Below are 15,354 nucleotides of genomic sequence, written 5' to 3'. Positions count from 1 at the left end.
GCATAGATAGGATAGGGCTTCTGGCACAAGCTGCACTTGGGGGAAGGAGGGGGGGACAGAGTAGAGTAGAAAGGACTCAAAATAGACGGGCATCGCAAAGCGATGACCATATAGGCAGGCAGAAAGGTGTTGGCCGGCACCGGAGGTCGGGGTCGGCCTTAACGTACGGATGTGGGATATGTGTATCGTTGGGGCACTTGTGGTGGTGCCGGTATAGGATAGGAACCTGATTACTAGCGAGGCACCGCGTGGCTGCCGGTTTTATCTAGACCCAAACACCGGACACGGTTAAGTGTCGGGGGAGGGGGGAGCAGGGGATTCCCAACAAAGACCTAGAGAAAAGGGGGGGCCTATGCCAAAAGTCGCTCATGGGGAAATCTACAAACGGCCAGGGGTAGAGAGAGGTTAATAGCAAGGGCCGGGCTCAACCTGAGGCGTCCACCGGACGAGGAGGGTAAGGGAGAGGGGGGGGGAGGACAAGGGATACCTAGGTAGCCGCACACAGAGTAGTATACCTGTGGTGGTGAATGACGGATCGCCTGTAAGATAACTCCAAGACTTTATGCAAAATAAAGCTGCTGAGGCATGTTACTCTTCCAACTTTACAAGGTGTCTGAGTTGTTTCTTCAACATATGATGTATGACATATGCCGGGGGGTATGAGGGGGGAGGGGGGAGTGAGGGGCCAGGTCATGGAGGAGGGGGGAGGACAAGGCACTGGGGTGCCCACGCTAAGCTGACTCCGTGGACTGGCAGCTTCCAATCAGTGGCCCTCCCATTGATCCCTTCTTCATTCAGTGCCCACACGTGACCTCAGTGTGCCGATCTGGGTTTGACTCCCTGTCCTGATGCTGCATCGATTGAGGCCTTCTTTGTTGGCTTGCTGTAATTTTAGGGCAATATTGTCACTACTTTCCTGAGACAGGGTGACCAATGAATACAATGTAGTTATAGGTCCAGTCTGGCTCAGAGTCTCTGGGGCTGCCAATGTTTGGATGTCGTTAAAGTCTGTAATGTTGTTTCACTACGTTCTATATTCTTTGGTCAGGAGCCCCACGTGTGCATGGTCGAGTTAGGAATCCTGGATGAGCCCTGCTACAGTGTGGCGGTATCCTGTGTCTGCTCTACCCTTTCGTTTTGATTGTTCTGCCCGAGAATGGTTTGTGGGCTTGCTGCGCTCTCAGGCGCTTATGTTTGTATTCACGTGCGTTGCGGATATTCTCCGGCAGTGCATCAGTGCGTGTATTGTTAGCTGTGGGTGGGAGGGCTGGCCGGAGCACTGTGGGCCGGCGCACTGTCTCTGCGATGATTTAAGTATCCCCAATGCCTGCAGTGCGTGGGTTTTAACGTTGGGCAACAGTGACTATGTTTAACCCTTCCCAGCTGCGCGTCGCTTACCGGCTGGCTGGCAACACTGCAGCACGGGTGACTCCGGATGTTTCTCGTAGCCTTTTGCCCGCTAGCACTCGATGGGTCCTCCCGGAGCGCCAGCAGTCCACGAGACAGGAATGGCTGGACACGCTGTTCCAAGCCTCTAATCACATATTGACGCCTGCTTTCCGAATGACAATTGCATAAGAGCTGACAAGTTTGTCCCAGCGGTGTCTGCAGGTCAGCTCCTCACCCGGGCCTGATGCGCTCTTCCTGCAGCGGGTCCCTCGCCACACAGTGTTTCTCCTATTATTTGAGCTCCAAACCCGCCGATTTTTCGCTGGTCCATTGCTGAGCCCCTCAGATACCTTCTAGTATGTCTTTATTTAAGAACGGGCTGTATTTTGCTAATTATGCAGTTTCTAGCCTCTGCCTCCACCGGAGCTCACACGGGATGCTGCATTCTGGTGGGTTCGTAACAGCACCCCCAAAATGTGACAATGTTTACATTTCTTCAGATCAAATCTAGATATGTTTCAGAAGTGTAAGACACAAGGATAACTAAGAATGTATATACTAATGTAATAATAGGTATAATAGATGAAAATTAGAAAAAAAAGTCTTCTGTTTCTTTTCTTCCAAAGCTCGAGCTTTTCCCACATTGTTCCTTGGAACCTATTCTAGGGAGAATGTTCCACAATTATTGCAAATGAATTAGCCCATAAGTCAACCCTAATCTAAAAATGTTTTGCTTTCTTCATCTGGGTTCTTGGCCATAGATCGTGTTGTCATTCGTTGTCGCTCTTCTCTTGCATCACTGGGAGAACTTGCTTTGCTGGAAGTAGGTGCAGGAGAGGTCAATGCTTCACGTTTATAGGGCTTGATGTTACGTAGATGCATCCAAGCCCGTCAGCCTTTGAGCTTCTTTGCAGTAGGGCTTACTTCCTCCACTTTGAAAGGTCTGTTGAATTGCAGGGTATTCAAGGTGCGCACAAACTGGCATACTAGCACCTGGTCCCCTGGGTATAATATTGGAGGTTTTAATGAGTCCTCCAAACTACTAGGGAGATTGTTTGTTTCGTTCACTTTTGACTACTCCTGTTGGGATTTGATCTGTTGAGAAATAAAAGAAACTCTTTGAATCATTTTCAAATAATCATACATCTCATCGCCTAATGCCTTTGCTACACTGTGGATGTCTGTATTTTCCCTTGTTGAGGGGGTGAGAGGAGTTCTCATCCGGTATCCAGTCACCAACTCATGGGGCGTTAAATGGTCCTCTGAACCAGGTTGATTGCGTAATGCATACAATGCAAGGGGTAGGAAATGCAGCCATCCCTTCCTTAATCTTATAGGGCAAAGCAAAGCAGAACCCAGTGCCGCCACCAGAATTTCACATCCTCTTTGGGAAAAGCCAGTAAGAAAAACTGCAAAGGAAGAAGAGATCATCAAACTATCTATCAAAAGACTCGGCCATATGGGTTGGGGAAAACCCTGAGGAATACCGATTATTCAGCTCAGCTGAAGCCTTTTTCACCTCACTCTTGCTACCTGGTGTACAGGCAGCTGCCAATGCAAAACGGCTGCAGAGAGTACTCTGGGAACTGGTCCAGTTGGCAAACGACACTGAACATGGGTTCAACATTATAAAGGTTGAATGCTTGGTGCCTAAAAGTGAGACTATATTTTCAAAGATTTCATTCACAAAGTGCGGTCCATTGTCAGATCACAAACCTTCACACACCGCCCATCTTGGAGATACTTTGCAGACTATTAATTTTGCAGCGCATGCAGCATCAGGATGTGTGCACTGACCTGCTTCAATCCATCTGGAAAAAGGACAAACTACAACTAACATGTATCGATTACCATTACATGTTTGCAACATATCAACATAGTCTATGTGCAAATGTTGGAAGGGGCCATTGGGTCTGAGGATTACTCCTCTCACTGTTCGCAGGGTGTGTCCTGCTGTACATTTCTGGCACTCAATACAGTTTACAATGAACTGTGCCACATGTTCTCTGAGGTTCGGTACGAACCAGTCTTCTGCTATTGTAGCAGCTAGATTCTCTCAACTCACATGCACGGGTTAGTGGAGCTGCTCCAATGCTACTCTCAACAATGCTAGAGGCATAACTGGCTTTCCTGTACTGTCCTATCTCCATATTGCCTCAGTGAGGCATAAAGAACACCCCAGGTTTTTCCATAGCTCCTTTTCCTCTTGCTCTTGCCTTGGACAGGGAGTCAAACCCAGATCGGCACACTGAGGTCACGTGTGGGCACTGAATGAAGAAGGGATCAATGGGAGGGCAATACACATCATATTAAATCTTTCCTTTACCAACATGCTTCGCCCTGTCACTTGCTTTTAATCTTTTAACTCATCTTCACACATGGTTGAATAATATGCGGCATGTTTAGCCTCTGGGTCTGCGGCTTCCTTCCCGCAAGAGATTATTGCTGTTCTTTTTTAATGTGCTGTGCACTTCACGATGGCTACGGCTTCATGATGACTATGGTTGCTTGAAAGCTTAAGGCTTCAATGAGCTTATCTAATTGCCCTGGAGTGCCTTCTGCGCGGAGGAAGTGCGTCCTCTTTGTGACTGGCCTGCATGTACGGTTCACATGTTGACGTGAATACACTGTCACTGCTATGAAATTCGAATCTAGGTGAACCCACCTTTGCTGCATTGTGTAACTTTGCACTGCATCTGCCTGCACATGCCATTTTGCTGTGAAATTCGAATATAGGTGAACACACTTTTGCTGCATTTTGTAACTTTGTACTGCATCTGCCTGCACATGCCATTTTGCTCACTCTGTGAATTTTCGAATCTAGGTGAACCAACTTTTGCTGCATTTGTAATTACTGCCTGCACACTGCACTTTTTAGGCCTCATTTTTAACTCTGAAATTTGAGTGTACCCTATTGCTCAAGTGCGTCTGTCTTTAGCCTTTGAATCTAGGTGAACCCGCCTGCCTCATATGCACCCACCGCTTGCACATTGCATTTATAGCTCTACTGCAACCTGTGAACTTAGTTGAACACTCCCTTCTGTTCAAACTATCTTCTGTACAAGCCATCTCCAGCCTCCACCATGTATCTTGAATCTAGGTGAACCCCACTCCTGCATTTTGCACCTACCTACCTGCACTTTGCATCCTAGCATCATTGTGAACTTGAACCCAGCTACCCTTACTCATAGCTTGGGCTGCTCTTCCAACTAGCGCTACCACTCCAGCCTCCAACACCACGCACCTTTGTTTCCAGACCATGATCTCCTGGCTTGCCATTATCATGTTCCCTTTCTGCATCACGTTGGACAACGTACCCTGCACCGGTAACAGCTACATAACCCACCAGGACGGCCTCGCCAAACTCGGATGCCTAAGACACCACCCCATCCCCTACCCCACTCCCTTCCTACCATCCGCGTCCCCTTTCCCACCCACTCAACACCACCCTCATACTTCCCCCATCAACCTCGGCCTCCCAGCCAACATTATACACAGCCACCCTAGACCGAACACTAAACCTTACCACACAAGACTTAACCTCAAACATCCTGCCCTATCCAAGCCTCCTGGCCTGACCCCTCCACCTTCACTCCTAACCTCACAGCCCGCGATGACAGACTAGGCACCAGGCTCCCCACTACAACTACTAGGCCCAACGCCAAACCCAATACCAAAACCAACATAAAGCACAATACGCTTAATAAGCCAAAACCACCCCCACTAAAACGAGCCCTACTCAATGTTAGGTCCTTGGCTGCCCACCCCACAGAAATAGCGAACATCATTCTTACCAATGACCTCGATTTCCGAGCCCTAACAGAAACCTGGCTTCATGAGGCGTCTGGACCACACTTATCACTAGCCATCCCAGACAAATACTCTATCCTCAGAGCTGATAGACCTAATGCTAGAGGAGGAGGCATAGCGATTATCTCCAAATCCTCCCTAGATTTCTGATCAGCCCCTTCAGTGTCACTCACATCGTGCGAGACACTCACTGCTAAATTGCAAACCTCGTCCACAAGCACAATCACCCTCCACCTCATATATAGACCCCCAGGCCTCCCTGGGGTCTTTGAAGAAGACCTCACATCCCTCATTGCCGAAAATTCCAAACCATCAGCACAAATAATGATCCTCGGGGACTTCAACCTCGGCTACCAGGACCCGAACGATGCACATGCTGCATCCCTAGCCAATGTCCTAACAGAACATGACTTCACACAACTCAATGTACTCCCAACCCACCAAAAGGGCAGAATCCTTGACTGGGTAGCAATTTACAACTGCAATACAATTTGTAAGGACCCCCAACCTCTGGCTTGGACAGATCATCACCTGATCCCACTTGAGGTCAACACTAATCATGTACTACCCAATAAATACCCCCTGGCACCAGCTTGTCCCACCAGAAACAAACGTAACATTACCACTGAAGCCCTACTACCTCTGGTCCTACCCACCCTCAACGCTCTCCCAGCCAACGCTGACTTAAACCTATTGATTGACACCTTCAATGACTCTATGACCAAGGCGATGGACACCATTGCCCCCTTGAAACTACGTAAAGATAAACCAAAAGCTCATCTGAACTCGTGGTACACCCCTGAACTCAAATTACTCAGAAAAAAGAAAGCACAACTCAAATGGAAGACCAACCCTTCTGTGGAAAACAAATCTAATCTCACAAACGTATCCTCTCTATACAAAAGTGAGATAATTTGCACCAAAAAAAGATGTATACAATACCAGGATTGTTCAGGCAGGGTCCTCCACTAAAGAATTATTTAAAATTCTAAAAGAACTTGAAAACCCTATCTCACCTCCAGACACCTGTCCGAAAGACAAACCCTGGTGCACCAGTATCCAAAACACCCTCAACAACAAAATTACAAGACTCCAAACTCAAATTGAGGACAAACGCCTACAACTCTCCAATAACATGGTCACCAACCCAAGCCCACCAACGCCCAACACCAGATCAGGCTTCACTTTTAAGAAAGTTACCACAGCTGAAGTTCAAAAAATCATCACCTCCTTAAAACCATCGAACTGCAAAGGAGAGAGCTGTCCCGCCCAGATCATAAAAGACGCAGCCAGAGAGCTTTCCCCCCTTCATCACCAAACTTATTAACCTATCCTTCATCAATAACTCAGTCCCCAGTAACCTAAAACAATCATGGGTTCTCCCACTCCTGAGAAAACAATCCCTATATCCAGCCATCCCCACCAACTACAGACCCATCACCACAGTCCCATTCCTACTAAAAATCCTGGATAGAGTCGCCTACATCCAAATTCAGGAATACCTGGAAACCAACCAACTGCTAGGAATACGTCAATCTGGCTTCAGACCCCAACATGGAACAGAAACTGCCCTTGTTGATCTCAAAAGCCAGATTGATGAAATTAAAGACAAAGGCAATTCCGCGATCCTACTCCTCCTATACCTCTCAGCGGCCTTTGATTTGGTCAGCCACAAAATCCTCTGTAATCACCTAGCCACCGCAGCTCACTTCTCCTCCTCGGCCATCACCTGGATACAATCCTTCCTGGCTAACAGAACCATGCGGGTCTTCTCAACAACTGCTGCTGCAGACCCCATCCCCATCTCATATGGTGTCACACAGGGCTCCTGTGTATCCCCCACTTCATACAACATATTTACAAAGCCTCTATTTGACCAACTGGACCGTCTGGGTGTCACCTACATGAATTACGCAGATGACACCCAGTTACTCCTCACCATAACAGGCAACTACCAAGCAGATGTCACCCGGATCAACACAATATTCTCCATCATTCAGGCATGGATGGCCTCTCATGGCCTCTGCCTGAATGATGAGAAGACTGAGCCCCTCATCGTAGGCTCCCTCAGCAACCTGACTAAACTTAGTCCCAGCTACAATAACATCACGATCGATGGTCACACCATCCCTATTGCCAAAAGGGTGAAAACCCTCGGCTTCTACCTGGATGCCAACACTAACCTCTCCAAACAAACTAATATGATCGTCTCAGCCTCAGCCTATACCGGCAAGCTCATCAGGGCCAGCAGACCGTTTCTATCACTGAATAGCTGCCTCACTCTCGCCAGAGCCCTCATACAATCTAAACTGGACTACTGCAACAGCCTGCACCTAGGTGCTAACCAATCCGTAATCAACAAACTACAGGTACTACAAAATAACGCTCTGCCCGCAGCCCTCAACATTCCCAGGTGAGAGCATATCTCCACTGCTAGGAAATCCTGCAAGTGGCTCTCCATACGCCAGAAAATTCACTTGAAAACCATCTGCCTCACATACAAGCCCCTTAATCACCTAGCACCACCATATCTAGCTAATAAATTCACCATGAAACCTACCACCAGAACCTCCAACACTCTATGCTTGACAGTGCCCAGATTCCACTTAAAAAGAGCCGGAGGGACCAGCTTCACAGTACTTGCCTCCCAACTCTGGAACACCCTACCGCTCAACATCAAAACTATCGAGTCCTTCCAGATCTTTAGGAAGCAGGTTATCAGCTGGCTCCTGAACAAAGAATAGCACCACTGACTTACTCCTGATCCCACATCCCCGTTTGGTAAACTGCTGCATGCATTGTAAATTACTGTATATTGAAATTGTATATTGTTAAACATATAACTGTAAACTGTATTCCCCATGCAATATATGTATGTAACACTAGTATGGATGTTTGTATTAAGTATGTAACACAAAGATACTCCACATTTATGTAACCGTCTTTTTAAGCGCCCTTCTACCTCTGGGTTTGGAGCGCTATACAAATAAAATAAACAAACAAACAAACAAACAAACAAAACTTCCTCATCCTCAAAACTTCATAATGCATCAATAAGCACAGCGAATTCTGCAGCCTGCACTCAATAGGTTGACGGCAATCTTCTGCTTATCAATACTTCGAATGTGCCCTCTCAGGTCACTTTTACTACTGCCGATCCCAATTGTCTCACCCCTGTTTTTTGATTGATTTTAGATGAACCATCAATGAAAACAACTTTCCCTCTTCCTAGAGCATTCTCTCTAACATGGGGAATGTCATTATAACACTCAATATATGTAACACAGACCTGCACATCATCATCTTCTCCCACTGGCTCAGCTATAAACGTTGATGGATTCACTGGGCTACAACTTACAATTTTGACCGCAGGGTTTGAGATACTTACTTCAAACCTTGATTCTCTTTGAGTGGTCAATGCACTTTTGGGTTTCTCTAAAATTGCAAATAATGCAAGCTCATCAAACAGAGTTACGGAACATCCCATAGTTATACTTGAAGTTTTTTCTACAGAAAATGCAGCAGCCGCCAAAGGCTGTTTGCAATGATAGTGTCCTTTCACAAATGGATCTAAAATCCCACCGTAATAAGCTAATGGTTTATGATCATGTCCTAATGTCGTTTTCTGTGTAAGGACTGCTGACATGACTTCTCCATTTGACTGGGAAAATAAATAATAAAGGTCTTAACTGTAATGTGGAATCCCTAATACAGGAACTGTTCTAAATGTGTTTTTTAATTCATTAAACCCTTCAGTCATGTTCACACTAATTTAGTTTTAGCCACCTTTTCTTCTTTAATCGCTTTTTAAAGTGGTCAGATATATGTACTGTAGTCAAAGACCCAGGCCTTGCAATATTTGCATAGACCCACAAATTGTTGCATTTGTCTCACCATTTTGGGCTGTGCGTTTCTCATAATGGTTTCTACTCTTTTAGGTGTCACTTTCTCCCTTCATGCAAGATTAACTGTCCTATGTATAATGCTTCTTCCTGACAATATTGTAATTTTTCTTGGTCTACTTTGTACCCTTTTTCTGCAAGTATCGTCATAAGTTTGACAGAGTCTTATCTGCATTTTTCTTCTGTCTCACTGCACACTAAAATGCCATCCATGTATTGAATTATGGTGCTTTCGAGTTAAACATTTCCCAAGTCCATCTGGAGGACTCACAGTACCCCTGAGGCAAACGAGAATGTTTTAGGTTAATCATTCTATATGAAAAGGGAGTAAAATCCTGAGAGTCTTCGTGTAGGGGAATTGAGAAAAAGGCATTTTTCAAATCGACAACAGTAAAATACCTGGCTGTTCACGGGATATTGCACAATATTGTCACAGGGTTTGGAATTAAAGCAAACTCTGCCTCAACTTAATTATTTAGGGGTTGAAGATCCTCTGCGAGCCCGCTTTTGATTATTTTTTTTTTAATGTTTTATTGGCATTTTGGATAGTAACAAACAAAATAACCCATGCAAGCTTCCCCCCACCTAGCCCCCACACCCATGTTCACCCCAACCCTCCCGTAGTGCATGTCTAAACCAGGTTCTGATAGTTCATGCAATACCCAGAATGCAATGTTTCTGTGGACAAAAAGCAATGTTATAGTGACTTTGGAAGAAGTCCAAGACCAAGTCCCAATATTTAGTGCATTTGGATTGATCGCCTTGTATTAAGTAAGTAATCCATTCAAGAGCAAGGAAGTTCCAAACTTTGGAGAACCATTGACTGATGCTTGGTGCATCCTTTGGCTTCCAATTTTGGGCTATCACCAGTAGAGCCACAAGCTGTAAGATGATAGATGCTTTTCCCTGTTGTCCTGAGTTTTGGTGCAGATCGGTTTCAATGACAACTAAGAGGCAAAATCTCAATGACCTAGGCTCCTGTAATCTAAAAATGTGTGTCATATATTTATTTATTTATTTCCAGTATTTTGTCAGCACCGGACAACTCCACCATATATGTACCCAATCTCATGTCTTCCCACATTCTCGCCAACACCTATCAGAAATGGACGACTTCATTGTATGTAGCTGGGTTGGTATATAGTGCCACTGTACCATTTATTTATTTATTGTTCGCTTTTTAGGCGCTTATGCAATAAGAATATACTGTTTCAAAGAGCCCACAGGCCAGGGAGGGAGCGAGGGTGGGAAAGACATTACAACACAATATTTAGGAGCAGAGGGGGAAGAGGGAGAGGGATGAACCTGCTAGGCCTTGTGAGTATTCAGAATGTGCAAGCGCAGAAAGGAGAGGGAAGAGGGGGTAAGTGCTGGAGAGTCCAAGCTCATGGGTGAGACATAGACGAAGTACTAGAAATGGTCAGTGCTACACGACCTAGGCCGTGGGAGGTGTTAGTGCGAGCCTCCAGAGTGGAGGGTGTGCAGATGCAAAATGCTCTGGATAGACAGGAGCTGGGAAAAATTGGTGTAGGAGGTCAATGCCCTGAGGATGCATAAGGGCCATGGACACTGATTCAGCAACTGTGGGATTAGCAGAGGGAAGAAGGAGGGAAGGAGGAGAAAAAGAGGAAAGTCTTAAGGAGCTTCTGGAATTTGAGAAGATCATGCTCAAGGCGCAGGGGGAGGGGGCGGCTATTCCAAAGGAGGGAGCATGCAGAGGAAAGTGAGCAACCCTGCCCTCTGTTTAGAAAAATGCTTCACACACAAAGGGTTGGTGCCAGAGGAGCAAAGTGATCTAGCGGGAGATAATTAGTGAGATAAAGTTGAAGATAGTACGATCCCCAGGCCCAGACAGCTTTGTAGATGATGCAGAGAGATTAGAATTTAATCTTTGAAGCAACCAGGAGCCAGTGAAGACTTGTACATGCAGGAGAGATGCGGTCTCTGGGCTTAAGGCCAAGGATAAGTCTTGCTGCCCTATTCTGGATAAGCTGGAGGGGTTGCAGAGTGGAAGAAGGAAGATTCAGGAGGAGGCTGTTACAGTAGTCACGTCTAGAGAGAACCAGGGCTTGAGTCACATTGAGCCTCTGAGGGAAAGTGAGAAAAGGTAAAATTCCTTTGAGAAGGACGAGATGATAGTTGGCCTTCTTGGCAATGTCTTAAGTGGGAAGGTGGAAGGAGAGAGAGGAGTCGAAGATGACTCCAAGTTTTTTGGCTTCAGTTGAAGATGCAGGGGGAGAGCCCAAGGAAGAAGACAAGAGTGAGGGGAAGAAGGAGGGAGCAGGGGTCCCAATCTGAAGGATCTCAGTTTTTCAGGCGTTGAGGCAGAGATCATTTGAGGTGCACCAGGACTGGATGACAGGTAGGCAGTCAAGGATGATGGAGGGTGCAAGAGGGTCCGCAGGGAGTCTGAACAAGAGCTGTGTGTCGTCTGTGTAACACTGGAAGTTGGAGCAGAAAGAGCAGATGAGGCGTGCAAGGAGAGCAAGGTCGATGTTAAAGAGCCAGGGGGAGGGAATACAACATACCGGTGGAGATGGAAGTAGGAGAGGAGAAGGGGCCCAGGATGTCTTGGGAAGAGAGGTTAGTGAGGAAAGAGGACAGCCAATCTAGTGCCTGTTCCAAGATACCAAGTATATCGTGGAGCCTTTGTATGAGGATGGAATGATTAACTGTGTCAAATGCAGTGGAGAGATCGAGAAGGATAGGGCAGCTAGGCAGTTGGAGTCCAGAGATGTGAGCAGTTCTTCACGGGTGTTCAGAAGAGCGGTTTCCGTGCCTCTGGATGCTCGTCCAGATTGATGGTCGTGGAGGTCACAAACAAGTTCAGTGTGAGAGTTGAGTTGGGGCAAGGGCAGCTTCTCAGGCAGCTTCCCCATGAAGGGGGTGATGAAGATAGGGCGATAGTTGGCAGGGCAGGGTCATAGGATGTTTTTTTTAGGAGTGGGCGCACAAGGGAGTGTTCAAGAGGGAGGGTAAAGATCCAGTGACAAAAGAGTGAATGCCGAAATCAGCAAGAGCAGGGGCAAGGGAGCCAATGTTATCCTTCATGGTCCTGGATGAGCAAGTGGAGATCTATTTAGAAGAGACATTCATGGAGTGCACAACTCTGGTAACTTCTTCAGGTGTGACAGGAGAGAAGGAGGAGAAGGAGGAAGGAAGAGGGAGGGGGTGGAGTGTGGTGGGGTGTGTGGGATGGGATGTGAGGCAGTGTAGAAAGGGTGGTCGGAATGTCCTGAGTTTTGGTGGCAAAGTGTGAGGCCAGATCATTGCAGAAGGCCTGGGAAGGAGAATGGGAGGAGGAGACTGCAGAGGGGTTGGCTAGTTCCCTGCAGATTTTGAAAAGTTCAGCCTTGTTATTGGATGCGCCAGAGACCTGTGACTGAATGTGGGCTCTTTTCTTTGCACGGATAGCGATTTTGTATTGCCTTTGGAGCAGGTGGCAGGCCAGTTTGTCAGAGGATGAGCCTGAGCTTAGCCACTTCCGTTCTGCTGCCCTGCACTTTCATTTCAGGGCTGCAAGTTTGGTATCCTACCAAGTGTTACGCTTTGAGGTAGGTTCCAGACAAATCCTCATGACTGGGGCAAGAATATCAAGAGTGTTGGTGATGGAAAAACAGAGGTTGCTGAGGGCAGAGTCAGAGCTGGAGTCGCAGGTAGGGTTGTAAGGGGGGGAAGGTGGAGGCGAAGGCAGCCGCAGTCACTCGTTTCATCGGGCGGATGTTAGTGAACGAGGTTGGTGGAACTTTTGGGGGGTCAGTCAGGGGGCCAATTGGACCCAGATGGAAGGAGAGGAGAGAGTGGTCTGACCAGGAGAGAGGGAGACTAATAAGGGGTAGAGAGAGATGTCAGAGTGTATGAGGGCATCCAAAGTGTGTCCAGCTGTGTGGGTTGGCCCAGAAGGGAGAATGGAAAGGGAAAGCGAGGAGCAGAGGTCAGTGAATAGAGTGGATGCAGAGCCAGCAGAGTCCAGTTGAATGTTGAAATCACACAGGAGGAGAAGGTTATAGGTGGATGAAAGTAAAGACGGGCAGATGTCAGCCCATTCAGAGAGGAATAGGTAGGTGGCACCTGGAGGTTGGTAGATGATAGCAATGGTCAGCGTTGAGGTGGGAGAGGTGACCTACTTGCAAACCAGGCTTTCAAAAGAGGAATATGGCTGGTTAGGTAAGATGGAGGCAGGCAGCCACTCGGGGAAGATTAAGGAAATCCCCGACCAGTGCAGTGAGGTTGAGACTTGGAGAAGATCTTGAAGCTGTCAGGGAGGAGGTAGTCAAAGGCAGTGACTGGGCTGTCCTTGAACAAAGTCTCAGTAAGAGCGAGAATGTTGAGGTCAATGACTTCAAGAAGCAGATAGATGTCAGAGGAGTGTTTGTTGGCTGAGCGGGCGTTAAGAGTCACCAAGTAGAGGTGGTCAGTGCTTTTGATAGTTTTCTGCGGTGGGGTACAGGGACGTGGTACACCATTCAGAGGAGGGAGAGAGAGCGTAGAAGGGGGAGATGCAGGTAAAGGAAGGAAGTTAACGAGAGAAGGCATGATGTGGTCAAAGAGAAGGTGCTTGGGTTGTTGACCCTGAACCGGAAAGGTGCCAGTGGCATAGATAGTAATGAATAGATAGTAATGAAGCAACGTGTTGATGCGAAACCAGCCAAGAGGACTTCCCAATTGGTTCCACCGTTAATTGAGGAGTGTGTGGAAGGAGAGAGTGGAGATGAGATGGGGGTCCAAAGATCAGGAGAGGGGACAGAGAAAAGCATATCGGTGAAAACCTCTCTAGAGGAAACACTGACATAGATGTCTGCATTGGGAAGTCCAGGGTTAGCAATCAGGATGTCTTTTGTGTGCTTTTTCCTGTCGAACTTGGAGAGAGAGGGGGGATAAGTCATCAGTTAGAGAATATAGGAGAGATGGAGAGAGCCATAGGAGGGCAGAGGTTTTAGCCAAGGAGTGAGGGGCAAGTGGCACCACCACACAGTTCTGGCTAAACTCAATAGGGGGCCTAGTAGATTGAGTTGGAGAGAAAAAGTGAAACCCAAAAGGACTAGAATTACATTGGATAAATGGCACAGAGAGATGTAAAAACTAAACACACCTAAAATCGATTTTAAAAATGGAAGCAGCAAACAATGCAATGCAGATGGTTCCCAAGTAATGCTAAACACAAATGAGAGCAACAAATGAAGTGAAAGGAATGAAGTAAGTTAAGGCGAGGATGGAGGAGGTGAAAAGCACTGAAGAGTTAGTTTTGGAGGTCAGCCAAACTCACTTTCATGACTGCAGGGATCGTGTGTGGCCTTTGAACTAGTAGCAGTGAAGCAGTCAAGTAATTTGTCTGGGGACGGGTCATAGTTAGAGATGTGAATCTGTTGCTCTCCAGGCCCCCTCGGCCCGGACAGGCACAGACAGGCCTTAGATGTGTGTCTTTGTTGAATGGCCCGGCTCACGCCTCCAGGTGGCCCAGGTAGCCAATCGCAGAGGCCCAAGCTCACATCAGGAGCATGGATTCAGTGCCCAGACAGGGCGGCCATCTTGGAGAGTGGCCTCGCAGCAGGACAAAACAGGATTCAAGTGACAAACAACCTTGTTTGTAGATTATAAGTCACACAGAGGTATTTGTGACTAACGTTTTGGTGTGCACTTCACTCAGGATTCTTTTTTACAATTTAGCAAGCATCTCATGCACACAGTGAAATTATTTTCTTAAAGTGCACATTTCGATCCAAGTAATACGTTATTACGTGCCCGACAAATTATAGCAAGCTATTACAACCTGCGCGTTTCCATTTAGCGAATGTTTGCGGTTCGAGGCCTTGTGTGAATTGTGGGTTGTTAAATAAAGGTGTAAGGGGTGTTGGGGAAAGTCGTCAGTTGGTATTTTTTTACTGCTATCTCCCACACTTCTTCGACTAAACTCATGATCTGGCTATTAAGACGATGCAGAGCAACACAGGTTCGAACCCCAGGTCCGCGCTTAGAAACCTGTGGGCATTAAGCACATTATAAATAACCAAGTATAATTATAATTATAATTATTAGGGGGCCAATCTTGTTTAGGTAACCACAGTTTGTCTCCGAGTTGATGCCCACCAAGTGCCCTTTCCATCGGGACCCATCTTTTCTCTGAATTTTCTACACACCATTCTTTCAGGACCCTGATTATCGTTGCATAATATATTAGAAAATGTGGGAGCCAGAGACTACCACTGGACGTAGGGGTCATTAACATACTCAATGCTATCCGTGGGGGTTTATT

Source organism: Ambystoma mexicanum, chromosome 7q, assembly GCF_040938575.1.
Source record: "Ambystoma mexicanum isolate Mex_15411 chromosome 7q, UKY_AmexF1_1, whole genome shotgun sequence".
Lineage (NCBI taxonomy): Eukaryota > Metazoa > Chordata > Amphibia > Caudata > Ambystomatidae > Ambystoma > Ambystoma mexicanum.
This window is presented reverse-complemented; position numbering follows the sequence as displayed.